General features: G+C 35.6%; 1 long non-coding RNA gene across 1 annotated transcript; it reads right to left on the minus strand.

Moving 5' to 3' along the window:
• Window positions 1-14,079: 14,079 nt before the first annotated feature.
• On the minus strand, window positions 14,080-15,833 carry LOC127732492 (uncharacterized). Its single transcript, XR_007996278.1, has 2 exons — window positions 15,705-15,833; window positions 14,080-14,551 (listed from the first exon to the last, which is right to left on the minus strand). It is a non-coding gene; the product is annotated as an uncharacterized LOC127732492 (long non-coding RNA).
• Between the last annotated feature and the right edge of the window lie 257 nt (window positions 15,834-16,090).

The following is a 16,090-nucleotide window of genomic DNA, read 5'->3' on the forward strand; positions in this document are numbered from 1 at the left end:
AACAGCGGTATACTACTTTTTCCTTTATATATGTAAAATGACTAAATGAAAGGGCAAATTCAAAGTAGTAACTTATAATCGATCTTCCAATTATTGACTTCAATTGATACATTAGTGACTGTTTTTATTCGTGCAAATAAAAAATGTTTTCGAATGATCTATTATTTAAAGTAAAACACCTTTCAACCGTGTTCTCAAGAGTGTGTAGTCAAATCTTGGCCTTTGATTCTGTTTCCCCAACCAATTATAAGATATCATTTGATGGTAAAATCGCATTCTTGGTAGGTATATGTGTTATCGTATTTTCTTGACGATACTATACTTTCAGCATCTTTTAATATATTTTTTTGGATTGTGTGCATACAGATCAGTATATAAAAAGTCTATTTTTTCTGGGTACAAAAAAGGTCTCTTTATAGTATGATGTTCTGCCATATTAATTTGTCGATCATGTTATTTCATCAATCATTGTTACGCAACTTTGAACATGGTATTCAAATGTTGTAATTTACCATACACTCCTGATTACACCAATGTAATGAATGTATTCTTATGAAACAATACATTACTTATTCTTATACCTGGGTATCAAATGGAAAAATCTTCAGGAAAACTTCCACTTTTCATTTCAACACCGATATCGTAGCACGTTGTTAAATATAACTCTGATATTAATTCGAAATAGTTTAAATAAAACATTAACACTCTGAAATAAAAAAAAAAGGTTTCTGCTGGGATAGGTACATGTGTCAATACTGGATCGATTCCTCTGCTGGTGGACTATCAGTCCCCGAGGGTATCATTAGCTTAGTTGTCGGTTATGGAATTTTTTCCTATAATTAGGTATTTTTGTCATATAGCTCTTCAACTGTGTGTGAACTTATACATCCTCGGCTTTCAAATGTTTGGCTTTGGACGTTCCTGATGAAGGTAAATCCAGAAAAGCGCTTCGGACGCATGAAATTATTTAACGTGTTGTTTTCAACTTTTATTTAAAGATAAACGTATGTAAAGATGCAAAATGCCAAAACACATGTATAGACACTAAAGAAGCAGCTAGCGTTCCTCCTTTATTTCAAAATATTACATCTTATATACGTCTTTGATACTTTATAAATTATATAGATTTGTGTTATCCATAGATAGTCTAGAAAATATGCATCTAATAAGCACTTATCAGAAGAACAATAATAAGATCGCAGGTTCATAATTGCGATTTTGTTTAATCTAAAGTATAACTTAACTTATGTCAAAAAATAAACTGCAGTGGCACAACTCCTACTTACTTTTCCAAGCAGGATTAAAAAAGCCAATTCTTTTAGAACGTTCCAAAAAAGTTATTGCCATATCATAAGTTTATGTGAAATTATAAAAACTTTACTACAGTATAATCTAATCTTTAAACCAATGATTTTAGTAGAAGGATATACAATAAACACATCATAAATACCAGGACTGAAGTTTTGTATTTGTGCCAGACATGCGTTTAGTCTACAAAACACTCGCCAGTGCAGCTCGAATCATACAAAGTTAAAAAAGACAAATAAATTACGAAGTTTAAAGAGCATGAAGGACCAAGCTATTCCTAAACGTATTGCCAAATACAGCTCATGTAATCTATTCCTGAGGTATAACAATTTACAAAATACACAGTTTTGAAACAGTTAATTTATAATTATAACCATATCAATGATATTTCATGGCAACACCAAAGTGCTGACTACTTGGCTGGTGATACTCTCGGGGAATAAAAACTAAACCAGTAGTGACATCGACCCTGCGGTGGTGTAAAAACTCACCATAGAGATCAGGAATATAATTCTGTATTTGCACCAGACTCCAAAAAAATGTTTTAAACTACTACTACAAATGTACCAGGATTATAATTTTAATACGCAAGACGCGCGTTTCGTCTACATAAGACTCATCACTCATCAATGACGCTCATATCAAAATAGTTATAAAGCCAAACAAGTACAAAGTTGAAGAGCATTGAGGACCTAAAATTCCTAAAAGTTGTGCCAAATACGGCAAATGTATTCTATTCCTGGGAAAAAAAAATCCTAGTTTTATCAAAAAATTCAAAGTTTAGTAAAAGGGAATTTATACAAATGACCATATAATTGATATTCATGTCAACACCGAAGTGCTGACTACTGGGCTGGTGATACCCTCAGGGACGAAACGTCAACCAGCAGTGGCATCGACCCAGTAGTGTTAATAGTAATCAAAGGTACAAGGATAATAATTTAATATGCCAGACGCGCGTTACTATAAACTACTTTAATTAAAAACGCATTCTTTTTTTATAAAAGCTAGTGGCATTTTTTGGTCTTAACATCTTGTTTACAAACCAATGAGATCCTACCATAGTATATGTAAAAATCATTAAGGATAAGAATGTCGTTTTAAACGTAACTGTAACTTGTAAGGGAAAATACAATGAACAAACATTGTTTCATTCTTTTGAATATCATGCTTTTAGTTATGGAAAAACGTCTGCTCTTTGGTCGGGTGGTTGTCTCTTTGACAAATTCACTATTTTCATCATTAATTTTATTTAGCACTGCAATGCATTATCATTCCCACTTAAACTATTATATTGGTCATTGAATATATATTTGCCATGAAAAATGGACATAGTACACATTATTTTTTGTTCAAGAATGCCAACATAAAATCATATTCAACTTAAATATTTTTATTGTTTTCAGAATATAACATAACCAAAAAAATGACAACACCTTTTTTCGGTTGTTTTTAGAAGCAGATTGTTAATTTTAGACATGTATCTGATAAAATATACATAACTTATAGTATGCGCAACCCAAATTTACATAATAAACATAAATGGCATTATTTGAAAAAAAATATATTGTGCTACATTTATTTTGCAAACGTTCTAAAAAATGAGAGCAAGAAATGCATATATTGACATTTGTTTTATATTTAATATTTCACGTTGACAACTCCTGACTTGGGACAGGCACATACATACATAATGCGGCGGGGTTAAACATGTTAGCGGGACTTATGCTGCGTCTGAAGTTACTATGTTAAGATCACTATACAGTTCTGTTTGTTTATGTATTGAGGTAAAGATCTACAAGTTCAAGCCCGCTCAAGACGTACATAGAGTACATGTTTCACACAAAAGCGTTCCTATGCATACTTGTTACTTTCAAAATACGTATTAATATACTTGGTTAGTACGATATATTACAAAAAATGTATTACCTTAAGGATCTAGTATCACTACTGAACCCGTGTTGGTAATTATTTTAAATAATAAAATAGCTGCATTGAATTTTAAAATAAGAGTATTTAAAACAAGAATTTATATAAAAAAGAAGATGTGGTATTATAATCAATGAGATAACTTCCACAAGAGACCAAATGACACAGAAATTAACAAGTATAGTTACTGTTACGCCTTTCCTCAATTTATATAGTTCGTTTGATTATATTCTTAATCTGTTTATGTGTTCCAGTTTAGGAGGATTATTCATCTTTAACCTTATAAGAGCTTGTAAGAACTTTAAACATCGTATCATCGTTACCTTTCCCTTTCTGACACGTATCTCGAACCGAATATTGCAAGGTCATTCCAGAACTGGAGAAGTACAAACGTCATCTAGGACACAATTCGTGGCTAACCACAGAGTGAGTTACATTTATAACTTTGTATTCGATGCCTTCAAATCGTTTTTCACATATTTGAACTCTTTATCCGTGATATACTGGAAACTTCGCCTTTATAACTGCAGACTTATTTCGCGTTCTTTTGACTGTGCCATTGTCTACATTTGACATTCATACATAATAACATTAATTCAACACATTGTAAAATTGTATTTATTTTGTATTTTCAGCTTTTTACCATTTGTTTAAATTGGTTTGATAATAAATTGTCAGCACCTGTTAGTCTTATTGCTTGAGCCCAATCGTGGTTATACTTAGTGGTCAGGCCATTACAGTAAAAAGTCTACAACTTGCCTGTTGTGTCTCACAAATACCGCCACTCCACGTCAGTTCTACAGCTACAACCTGCCTGCAAGAACGCGTCATCCCTTGACGTACAGTAAATTGACAACAACAACGGAGCATCGTTCGTAGCTGTTACCTTGACACTACGCAACACAGCTTGCGTTTTGGCAGCAAACCAACAACGTTGAGCCATCATGGATCCCAGTCAAGCGGAACAGCAAGAAGAGGTTCAGCCACCAGAGGGAGATGTCCCTGTAGAACTTATAGAGAATCCGTCCAATACCACACATTTAGATGAAAATCCCGAGACGAGGCGAGTACGTGACCTCACGGAAAAAGGTAAAGGAGCTTTCACAGAAAAACGTGACAAGTTCTGTCAGGAACTAGAGGCCGTCTGGTCAGATGTAGAGTCCCAGTTATCGGAAGTCACCACGCCACCTAACGAGCTCCAGCAACTCTTAACATCACAGGACAAACTTTTAATAGCCTGTACTAACTATCGTAGGCCCACAGATGAATAACTGAACTTTCTGAAAAGGACCGGAACATTGGACAGTCTAAAGGACATAGACGCATGTAATCTCACGTTGGATATTCGACTGTCCAAAGTGGAACTGGCAATAGAAACATTGCACGAACATCGCATCGCCCTGACCAGGGCTAAATATACTTAAACAAAGACCTCAAAGAGTAAGAAAACCTCGCATAGCGGCAGCTCTAACGTGTCTGACATGTCGAGCCTAGCACGGACGAAGCGTGCCAAAGCAGAGGCCGCTAAATCAAAAATATCCTTTGTCGAACTACATACACTTATCCTACAACAGGAGGCAATGTTAGAGGAACAGGCCCTGTTCAGAAAAACTGAAATGGAACAGGAGGCAGCACGCAAAAAGGCTGAAATGGAGCAAGAAGCTGCACGCAAAAAGGCTGAAATGGAGCAAGAAGCTGCACGCAAAAAAGCTGAAATGGAGCAAGAAGCCACATGCAAAAAGGCTGAAATGGAGCAAGAAGTCACACGCAAAAAGGCTGAAGTGTAGCAAGAAGCCGCACGTAAAAAGGCTATAATTGAACAGGAAGCCACACGTATGGAACAAGAAGCCGCGCGTACAAAGGCTGAAATGGAACAAAAGGCCATACACAGAAAAGTGCAACTAGAACAAGAGGCCATACGCAGGAAGGCTCAAATGCAACAGGAGGCCGCACGTGTGAGCCGAGAAAAAGCCGAGCTGAAAGCCAAGTTAAACCTTCTCGAAGCACGAAGAGAAGCTGCAGCCGCAGAAGCCGAGGCTCGTATCCTGGAATACGATGGCAGCCAAGCATATAGCGATCTCCATGACGAAACAGAAGACCCGCTCCAGCCTGTGCAAGATTTCGTCAATAAACATCCTGTACCATCTGCTGTGAAGGAAGTGACAGGACCTCAAAAGATAAAACAAACTCTTGTAAAGCTAAGTCATGAAGCACCTGAGTTCGTACCATCCGTGGCATTGAACTTGCCGTCACAGACACCTGCTGTCTCACATGCACATGCTAAGTCAGCAGAAGTTAATGTATTCGCAGATCTGGGAACAGTAACTGGCATAGTAAAACAGGGCGTTTCAGCAAAGATCTCTGTCTCACAACAAAAACAAGGCGTTATAGAAGAGATCCCTTCTGCACACCTGCAACAAATCAATCCTACATCAGAGATAACTAGATTTCTTCTACGCAAGGACCTACTATTCTCCCGGTTAACAAGCTTTAATGACCGGGCAGAATCCTTCTATACATGGAAAGCCAGCTTTAAGAACGTGACCGACGAGTTACAAGTTTCTGACTCGGAACAGATTGATCTTCTGATCAAGTGGCTCGGTCCAGAGTCTGCTAAACATGCCATCAGCATAAGAGCGTCGAACGCAAATAATCCTACAAAAGGCATACAAAGATTATGGAAGAGGCTTGACGAGCGATATGGTGCTCCAGAAATGTTGGAGGCTTCCAACACTGACAAATAAAGACAACTCACTCCTGTACGATTTGTCAGATATTATCTCAGAAATAGAGTATCACAAAGAAAATCCCAAGCTGGGATGTTTGCTAGCTTATTTCGACTGTTCGTCAGGGATAAATCCTATTGTGGAAAAACTGCCATACGGACTCCAAGAAAAGTGGATAACAAGGACTTATAGATACAAGTCTAGACACGAAGTTGCCTTTCCGCCTTTAACAGAATTCTCTACCTTCATCAGGGAAATAAGTAAAATTAAAAACGATCCTGGTTTCTTCTTTGGGTCAAAAGTCACACCAAATACAAAAAGGTGCTGCACCAAGGTTCACACCTCAGACGTACTCTAAAGTCAACGTCCATATGACGGCTGTTGAACATCAACCTGAAGACAGCAGTCAACAACAAGATCTGTGTATCCTACACAAGACAAAGCATCCCTTGAACGAATGCCGAGCGTTCCGAGCCAAATCAATTGAAGAACGCAAGGAACTGCTAAGACAAAATAATGTTTTCTACAAGTGCTGTGAGTCAACCACACACAGAAGTCGGGACTGCAACGCAAGTATCAGTTGTAATGAGTGTGGAAGTCAACGACACGCTACTGCACTACACATAACAAGGGTGCAACCACACACCATTTCTCAAGGTAATTCGCCTGGAACAATCTACGGCGGGGAGCAGACAGAGTCAGCTGAAACAAAGTTAACCTCTGTGAGTTCGACCTGCACAGAGATCTACAAGGATCATAAGAGCGAGAAATCTTATGCCAAGATATTACCTGTGGATGTGTACCACAAGGACAGGACAGACAAAATTATCAGGATGTACGCCATTATTGACGACCAAAGCAACCGGTCTCTTGCCTCGCCTGAATTCTTCAGTCTGTTCGACGTACGGGAAAAACCGAAAACATACTCTCTAACAACATGCTCCGGCAGAGTAGCTACTTCCGGGAAAAGAGGAAGAGATTTCATCATTAAATCTGTACATAGTGACGTACAATTTAATCTGCCTACACTAATTGAATGTAATAATATTCCAAATAAACGGGACGAAATCCCGACTCCTGAAGTTACAATGCATCATCCTCATTTAAAAGAACTCAGAGGAAGCATTCCAGCAATAGAGGAAAAGTACAAAATACAACTGCTAATTGGAAGAGACCTTATAGAGGCACACCACGTCCTTGAACAACGCCTAGGACCATCAAGAACTCCATTTGCCCAAAAGTTAAAACTGGTCCGCTTGAAGTCAACACGAAGATTACTAACGTTTCAATCACGGAACCAGAACAACGTCTTGCCTCAAGACCAGAAAAAGCCTTCAAGGACAAGAATCAAATTGTTGTTCAGGATAACGACCAATACTTTAATTCAAATACCAAGGTTGCAAAATCGCATTCCATACAATTCCTTGTGTGTACTGGACCTAGTACCAAGCCTGGTAAACTCACGAATTTCTCTAAAGGGACAGCACTCGTGTCACTAAAAGCAAAATCTGTGACTTCTATAGAAAATTCTATGGATAGGGAAAATGTCATTCCGAAGTCGACAAGACCTGGGGTTCATGGAGAGGAAATCGGTCGCATTCACAAACCTATTCCGAAAGAAGGACCGATTGCCAATCTCAGTCTGCCTTTGAACAATCGGCTTCTGCTCCGAGTGGGAAGCAGTATCGTCGGGTCTGGCTTAAATATTGGTGAAAAGGAACCGGTGGTCTTATCTGGACATCATCACAAAGAAACACCTTTTGTTGGACATTGCGGCGGCAGAGTCGGACATCGAGGGCGCCGCTTTGCAGATGGAGCGACTGGGTCCCCGGGATGGAACGTTAGGACGAGACGATTAATTTCGTCTGAGACTCACAAAGATGTGACACTTCGCCAAATAGGATGAGGACCAAGTACTAAATCCCGTCATACTTACAGGAGGATATCGCCGTCTTACAACGTTGGAGAAAACAGTTCCTATTATCGATACAGTAGTAATGGAACATTCTACAGAACACATCAATCTCATCCGAGACATCCTTCTTCTAAAGAACACGAAACTGTGCCAAACCCAGTTTCATGTGGAATGAATTTATTCAGGAAACGTTATAGTGAAAAGTCGTTAGTTGAGACCTGATATTTCTCACACGACCAATAGTGGACATTTCACCTGTACATGTTCAATTTATGTTGGGATTTATTTATTTATCTTATATTCATATGCGATTAATTTATGGAATTGTGATATCAGATAGACATCAGCCGGGGAGTATTCTGTTACGCCTTTCCTCAATTTATATAGTTCGTTTGATTATATTCTTAATCTGTTTATGTGTTCCAGTTTAGGAGGATTATTCCTCTTTAACCTTATAAGAGCTTATAAGAACTTTAAAAATCGTATCATCGTTACCTTTCCCTTTCTTACACGTATCTCGAACTGAATATTGCAAGGTCATTCCAGAACTGGAGAAGTACAAACGTCATCTAGGACACAATTCGTGGCTAACCACAGAGTGAGTTACATTTATAACTTTGTATTCGATGCCTTCAAATCGTTTTTCACATATTTGAACTCTTTATCCGTGATATACTGTAAACTTCGCCTTTATAACTGCAGACTTATTTCGCGTTCTTTGGACTGTGCCATTGTCTACATTTGACATTCATACATAATAACATTAATTCAACACATTGTAAAATTGCATTTATTTTGTATTTTCAGCTTTTTACCATTTGTTTAGATTGGTTTGAGAATGAATTGTCAACACCTGATAGTCTTATTGCTTGAGCCCAATCGTGGTTATACTTAGTGGTCAGGCCATTACAATAGGTCACCGTTCGGCCTTCAACAATTAGCAAAGCTCATACCGCATAGTCAGCTATGAAAGGAACCCAAAATGACAAATGTAAAACAATTCATACGAGAAAACTAACGGCCTAATTTATGTAAACATTATGAACGAAACCAGATATGTAACACAGCACAAATGACACCACTGAATTACAGGCTTACTTGGGACAGCCAAATACGTACAGAATGTGGCGGGGTTAAACATGTTAGCGGTATCCTAACCTTCCCCCTAACCTGGGACAGTGATGTAACAGTATAACATAAGAACGAACTATAAAAATCAGTAGAAAAAGACTTAACTCATCAGATGGATACAAATAGAAATACATCTAACAAAAACACAGAGTAGACGTGACCGGGTACTTGTATATCCCAATTACATAAAGACACTTAGTAATGATCTGAGAGTACTCGCAGTCACTGACAACTAATAAAATTTAGTCCTTAACTTTAAAAGAGGAAAAACTCGATATTTATTTTACACATAGCCACAGGAAAGTATTAAAATACAATATTTGCAGATAAATTAAAGGATTTGCATACGTACCACTACCAATATGCATTTTTCGCTTATAACATTCAAGCAGCATCTGCATACAGAATATACATCTCTTAGTTAATACGATTTTCAAGATATTGTATTTCCCATTTCGATTCTCAGAAAGAATCCATAAAACCAGGAGAATATGAGACCACCCCATGTTTTGATCGCGGTCTTGATGTTTTAGTTTTCTATGTTGTGTTTTGTGTATTATATTTTGTCTATTTGTTTTCTTTTTTTTTTACCCATGGCATTGATAATTTATTTTCGACTTGCGAGTTTGAGAGTCCAATTTAGTTACTTACGCCTCTTTTTTTTATCTTTTTTTTTAGTCTGGACAAATGCTATATATATATTATAACTCGTCTAAATATCAGCCGAACAATATTCTATCTGTTAATTTGCAAATATTTTGATCTTCCCTCGCTGGGATTTGAACTTATGCTACTGAGATATCGTGGCAGCAAATCGCATTAGACTGTGACCGACGCGCTAGACCACTGTATATATATGAGTCAACTCATGTATATTTTCTTGTGCATTTTTTCATTATGTTAAGTTTTCGGTTTTTTTTTAAATGTCTTGATTTTATATCATCACCCTCTTTCCGTCAGAGTGTTGTCTTTTTATCACATTCAAGGACGTTCTTGATAAACTGATATTTACTTTAAATGCTGCATTATTATTTTTAATTATTGTTAACGGCTTCATCTTTAAAAAAAATTCAATGAAGACAACGTTTACTTGTTTTCATTTCAGAACTGATTTCGAAACGATTTTTCACGAACACAAAATTGTTTTATAATAAATTATTTTCAAACAATTGTTGTTTATTTTAAGTATGCTGTGTACTTACCAGTTTTAAAGCTGGTAATGCTGTGATCTGATTTAGATATTAGAATTGTGAAAAATTTGTATTTTTTTTTGCTTTCTCTGATAGCGATATTTGGTATGTGATAACCTTAATTTCCGAACTTTTTTAACCAAAAAAGTTCACATCATAGCATAGAAAGACACACTATAAAATATCAATTGAAATTGCTTAACTCCATCAAAGACATAGTGAGATGTTAAAGGTATCAAAAAGACAAGTAAAAAATGTACACAGGTGAATGAAAAAAAAGTTGTAAGGTATAGAGAAATGAAATACGGAAATATTTGTTTTGTTCATAGTACAAAAATAGAATTGAAAAATTATTTTCATACCAAACACTGGTATATATTGAAAAAAAGAGAAAAGACAATTTAAGCTAAATACGTAATCATAAAATAACAAACAGGCAATACAAACTGTATAAACAGTTCAAATCAACACGAAAGTACGATTTGAGAATACTCCAAGTTAATGAAAGCTAGTTAAAAGCCAAACACAATTAATAGTAATAAAAAAACATGCATCATAGACTAAAATCATCTTAAACACATTTCAGGGATTTAGTATTCTAACGTCATGGACAGTCAGAGAAGAATTTTGGATTTATAAATACATTGTGATGGAGCCAAAAATTCACCACTGTCTAAAAGAGGAAAATATACGATAAGGAATGAAAATTCGTCTATGTTGTCGTAAATTTTTGTATGGAGTTTCCTTTTTGAATTTGCGTTGTTTAAATCTAGAAAAAGACAACAACTGCTGTTTATGTTAGATTTATCTACTGTAATTTCATTTGGGTAAATTCCGATAGTAAATTAAGCGAACTCTGGATTATTTAACGAAAATAATCATCAAGACAAAGGTAGGTACTGTTGAATGTATCAACCAAGTGTAACAATGACATGTCTTTACTGAGTTTGGTCATTAACTGATATTCAAAGCAATACAGGAATAAATCTGCTATTAAAGTATTGCATTTAGTACATACACGATATCTATTGTAAAGGATCCTACAAATAAATGCAAGATACAGTCACAGAAATAATTATATTTATAAGTACGTCTGAACCAGTGACAACTCTACAACAGATTTATCCATCGGATCACCAGCAGTGATGGTGATACATGGTTGTGTACATTCTGTATATACAACTCGTCTAAACATCAACCCAACAATTCTAGATGTGTAAATTTGCTTTCGCAAATTTTTTGTTCTTCCCTCGCCGGGATTCAAACTCATGCTACTGAGATATCGTGACACCAAATCGCCTGCACTGTATCCGACGCGCTAGACCACACGACCACCTAGGCTTCACAAAATATAGCTTTCGGTGGCCGGGTGTTACCTTTCCTCGTCAGTTTTAATCTAGCGTCGTAATACAGTACATGATATATAAGGCATGAAGATGGAATTGTTACAGATCAGCTGAAATGTCTATTGTAAAGGATCCTACAAATGAATGCAAGATACAGTCACAGAAATAATTATATTTATAAGTACGTCGGAACAAGTGACAACTCTACAACAGATTTATCCATCGGATCAACAGCAGTGATGGTGATACATGGCTGTGTACATTCGCATGAGTTCGAATCCTGGCGAGGGAAGAACAAAAAATTTGCGAAAGCAAATTTACAGATCTAACATTGTTGGGCTGATGTTTAGACGAGTTGTATATACATATATATATATAGAGGTCTATAAAAAGGACCAACCAGCAAATTTACTATGTACCGGATCGTCTAGAATAGACGATACTGTGCAGATAAGGAAAACATTATATAAGTCTAGAGATTTGCACAACGATACTAATATAAGATGGTATTATACGAAGATGTTGTAGGAAGAAGGCTATTTGTTAAGCCAAAATATTTGTCAACACGATTTATTAACAACATCTTCGTATAATACCATCTTATATTAGTATCGTTGTGCAAATCTCTTGACTTACACATATATATATATATATATAATTCGTCTAAACATTAGCCCAACAAAGTTAGATCTGTAAATAAATGCAACAGTAGTATATCGCTGTTCGAAATTCATAAATCGATTGAGGAAAAAAAAAATCCGGGTTACAAACTAATACTGAGGAAAACACATCAAATATAAGACGAGAACGACACAACAGAAACACAACACTAAAATGCAACACACATAGAAACAAACTATAATATAACAGTGTTCCAGCTAGGACTTCAAAAGGGCAGGGTGCCAATCCTGAAAAAGGGCATTTAACGCGTGATATGATAATATGAAAAGGGCATGTTTTAATAAAGATTATAATCAAACATTGTTTGTTCATTGAATCACTGGTTATAAATATACAAGAACAACATCATTAGCCCAGAGAAAAACTATCTTTCTACTTTTAGGCTGAAAACTTATCAAGCAGCTTGTGACACAAGTTTTAAATCATTGCTTGGCACAGTTAAGCTTTATATGCAGTATTTTTTGAAAAATGTTCTGCTTCATTCTGTTTCTATGGTCTGACAAACTTTACAAGTTTCACCTTTCTACCTTTTCTGTGCTAAATGGCAATACAGCACAAAACAACTGTAAATGCACAATGTTAGGATATAGTGAACAGTGAAAATTTGGATTGAAAATAAAAAATACAGAAAAAGATGACAAAGGCACCCTACCAACCCTGCTACTAAGACCCTCTTTAACTTTTCCCATAACTCAAAACACCTAAACATATAAATTCTAAAGCCAGAAGTATGAAGACATATTTTATAATATCTTAGTAGGTTACTCAATGCTAGGAAAAAGTAAGATTGAGTTATCTTTCTTTATTTGGGTGTGCTCCTTCTTTGGAGGATAATAAACAGTACGTAGAAGATGTAAATACGTTCAACAACATGGCGGCCGATTTTGTTATTTTCGTATAAAAAATGAAGGCAGTCAATGAAAAATACGTCTTAATTTGCTATTTATTTCACGGAAAACAATAAGAGCAATGTTTTAACGAGTTGATTATGGTTTTCGACTTTCTGTCAATTACGTTTTCTCCATGAAACCACGGTAAACATTGCTAATTGTGCCCAAGTTGTATGAACATTTCTTCAAGTTCAAAGACAAATGCCGACTGACCGATTAATTGAATGAATTAATGTTGATGATCATTAAATGACCCATCCGATAAACGGATTACCTATAACAACAGATTATGACACCTGTTGTAACCGTTGATTAGCTTGGGGTCGTACACAGTCATATACTTGTCGCCAGGTGAATTTTCGTAATTGGCTGATCATATCAATACGAACAAAATAATATACCAATCGATCTTCAAAAAAGGCAGGGCGCCCTGCAAACTGAAAAAAGGGCACAGGGCGGCACTCGGGAAAGGGCGGGCGGACCGCCCTGTGAAAACGACCTAGCTGGAACACTGTATAACAATGGCCATTTTTCTGACTTGGTACAGCACATTTTAAGAAAAAATGGTGGGTTGAACCTGGTTTTGTGGCTAGCCAAACCTCCCTCTTTTATGGCAATGTTAAATATAACATTAAAATGACAACATTACATGACAGGAATACAATACAAATAAACTTTTACAGGTTTTACTGCATATTTTATATGTGTAGTTAGGACATGATTGTCTCTTAAATGATTATTGTGGTGATACATTTATACAATACACACGTGATACAAATTTTGAAGAGTTGATATAACCATTCAAGCATTGTGTATAAAAAAAACCTAAAAAATACAAAACCGATATATCCAGTACAGAAGTCCGAATACTATCAGGTAAAAAGCCTTGATATACATGTACCGCACCACTAGATTAAGCTCTAAATTAAAATGTTTCAATCAATCATATTCGATAAGAAAAAATCAATTGCAAGAAGTATTTTATTAATAAAATAGAATGAATAATGAAAGTGTAAAATACGAATATAGATATTGACCAATTATTGTTAAAAATTTTTGAAGATATTAAATCAATTAAAACTTTAAATTACATTAATGTTACATTTCGTTTTTACAAAATATACATACATGATAATATAACATTGCATACTACTGTTAATGATTGTTTATACATATTTAATTATATCATAGTCCATGGTCGATTCCAATTGTTTGCGAGCATTTTCTTCCGTACATGTTCAATTCTATTTTCCATGTTTTCCTTTTCTGAGTAACCTGAGCTTTTCAAGTTTATTAACAATTTTCTCTGCTTCAACTTCGTTTTTCTTTTTGTACAAATTCGAACCAGCAGCTTCATTTTTACCTCCTTTGTCAAGACCCCTGGATACAGCTTTGTCAGCACTCGATTTTACTATACTCCGTCTTGCAAGTGGGTCTGTACGTTATTAAAAGTACAATATTGTGTCAATGCAAGAACAATTTTATGAAATCAAAAGTGTATGATGCTTTCGACAATGTGGAGGGCGAGTTGTTATAATTTTTGGCCCATTTAGGAATGAAACATACATTTTATGTGTGTATTATCATTTTAAAGAATTAGTATTGTATCAAAAACACACATATCAAGTCTATATAAGGAATATAATAATCAATTAGGAACCCTTTAATAGCTGACTAAACAAAAGGGTAAATCGTGCTGAAATATATGCATGTAAATTCGTAAATCCGAAATAAAACTTGTGTGCCAGTTAATATGACATTGTTTGACATTGTACACGCAACCTTTTTGTAACTACTAGTATATTAAGAAAATACAGACAACAAGGTGTGTTCAATAATAAAATCGTCTCTATATTTAAAGTTGATTTTCTCAAATTGTATTTTAATTACAAGGATATTTGATTTGTCCTTATCTTCAATCTTTAATTTTATTTATAAGTTGCTTTATTACCCTCTGAACTAGTTGTCAGTAACCTCGAGCACTCTCAGGTCTGTGTCTTTTTTGTTTTCGGGATGCACAAGTACCCGACCATGTCCACTCTGTGCGTCGGTTAGATATAATTCTATCTGTATCCGTCTGATGATTTAAGCCTTATTCAACTGATTTGTATAGTTCGTTCTTATTTTGTATTGTTACATCACTGGCGCGCCAGTTAACATGTTTAATCCCCCCCCCCCCCCCACACACACTATGAATGTTTCTCTCCAAAGTCATGAGCCTGTCATTCAGGGGTTGTCATTTGTTGTTGTGTTACATATTTGTTCTTTGTTCATTAATGTTTACATAAATTAGGCCATGATTATTCTCGTTTGAATTGTTTTACATTTGTAATTTCGGAGCTTTTAAAGGTAGCTATGCGGTATAGGCTTTGCTTACTGCTTAAGGCGGTATGATGACCTTTAGTTGTTAATTTCTGTGTCATTTAATCTTTTTGGAAAAGATTCGCAATCATATAACATCTTTTTTTTATTCAAAATGAAGGCCAAGATTTGGAAGAACTCATTTAAGATATGTATTATTCTAAACGGCTTTTGCTTGAACATGTCAAGGTTAAAAACATTTGCTCTTTAAAAATACTTTTACTTACTATAAATATTCCAACAAAGATTGGAGCACCCCCGTTCGTCTGAGCCATCACCACAGTCATCCATCCCATCGCATACCCAAGACCAGATAATACATTTGGAATCAGTAGCGCAAAGAAATTGATCACTTTGACAAACTGTAATTAAAATTTATGAAATGTGTTTTCATTTTTATTTTCTGCAACACAATGGTTCATGCAAGATATTTAAGCTTCAAGAATACAAGGCATACTTCCTGGTTTAACATGTGATTATATAATGGTGAGATTTTCCGATTAATTTCTTTCCTGGATACTCATCTAATTTTTAAGAGATTGCTTTTGAAATTATATAGATGTAAAAAAATGTAAGGACTCTCGACATGCATTCTACATTATAAAGTAGGCAA

The sequence above is a fragment of the Mytilus californianus genome, unplaced genomic scaffold (assembly GCF_021869535.1).
Source record: "Mytilus californianus isolate M0D057914Y unplaced genomic scaffold, xbMytCali1.0.p SCAF_25, whole genome shotgun sequence".
Lineage (NCBI taxonomy): Eukaryota > Metazoa > Mollusca > Bivalvia > Mytilida > Mytilidae > Mytilus > Mytilus californianus.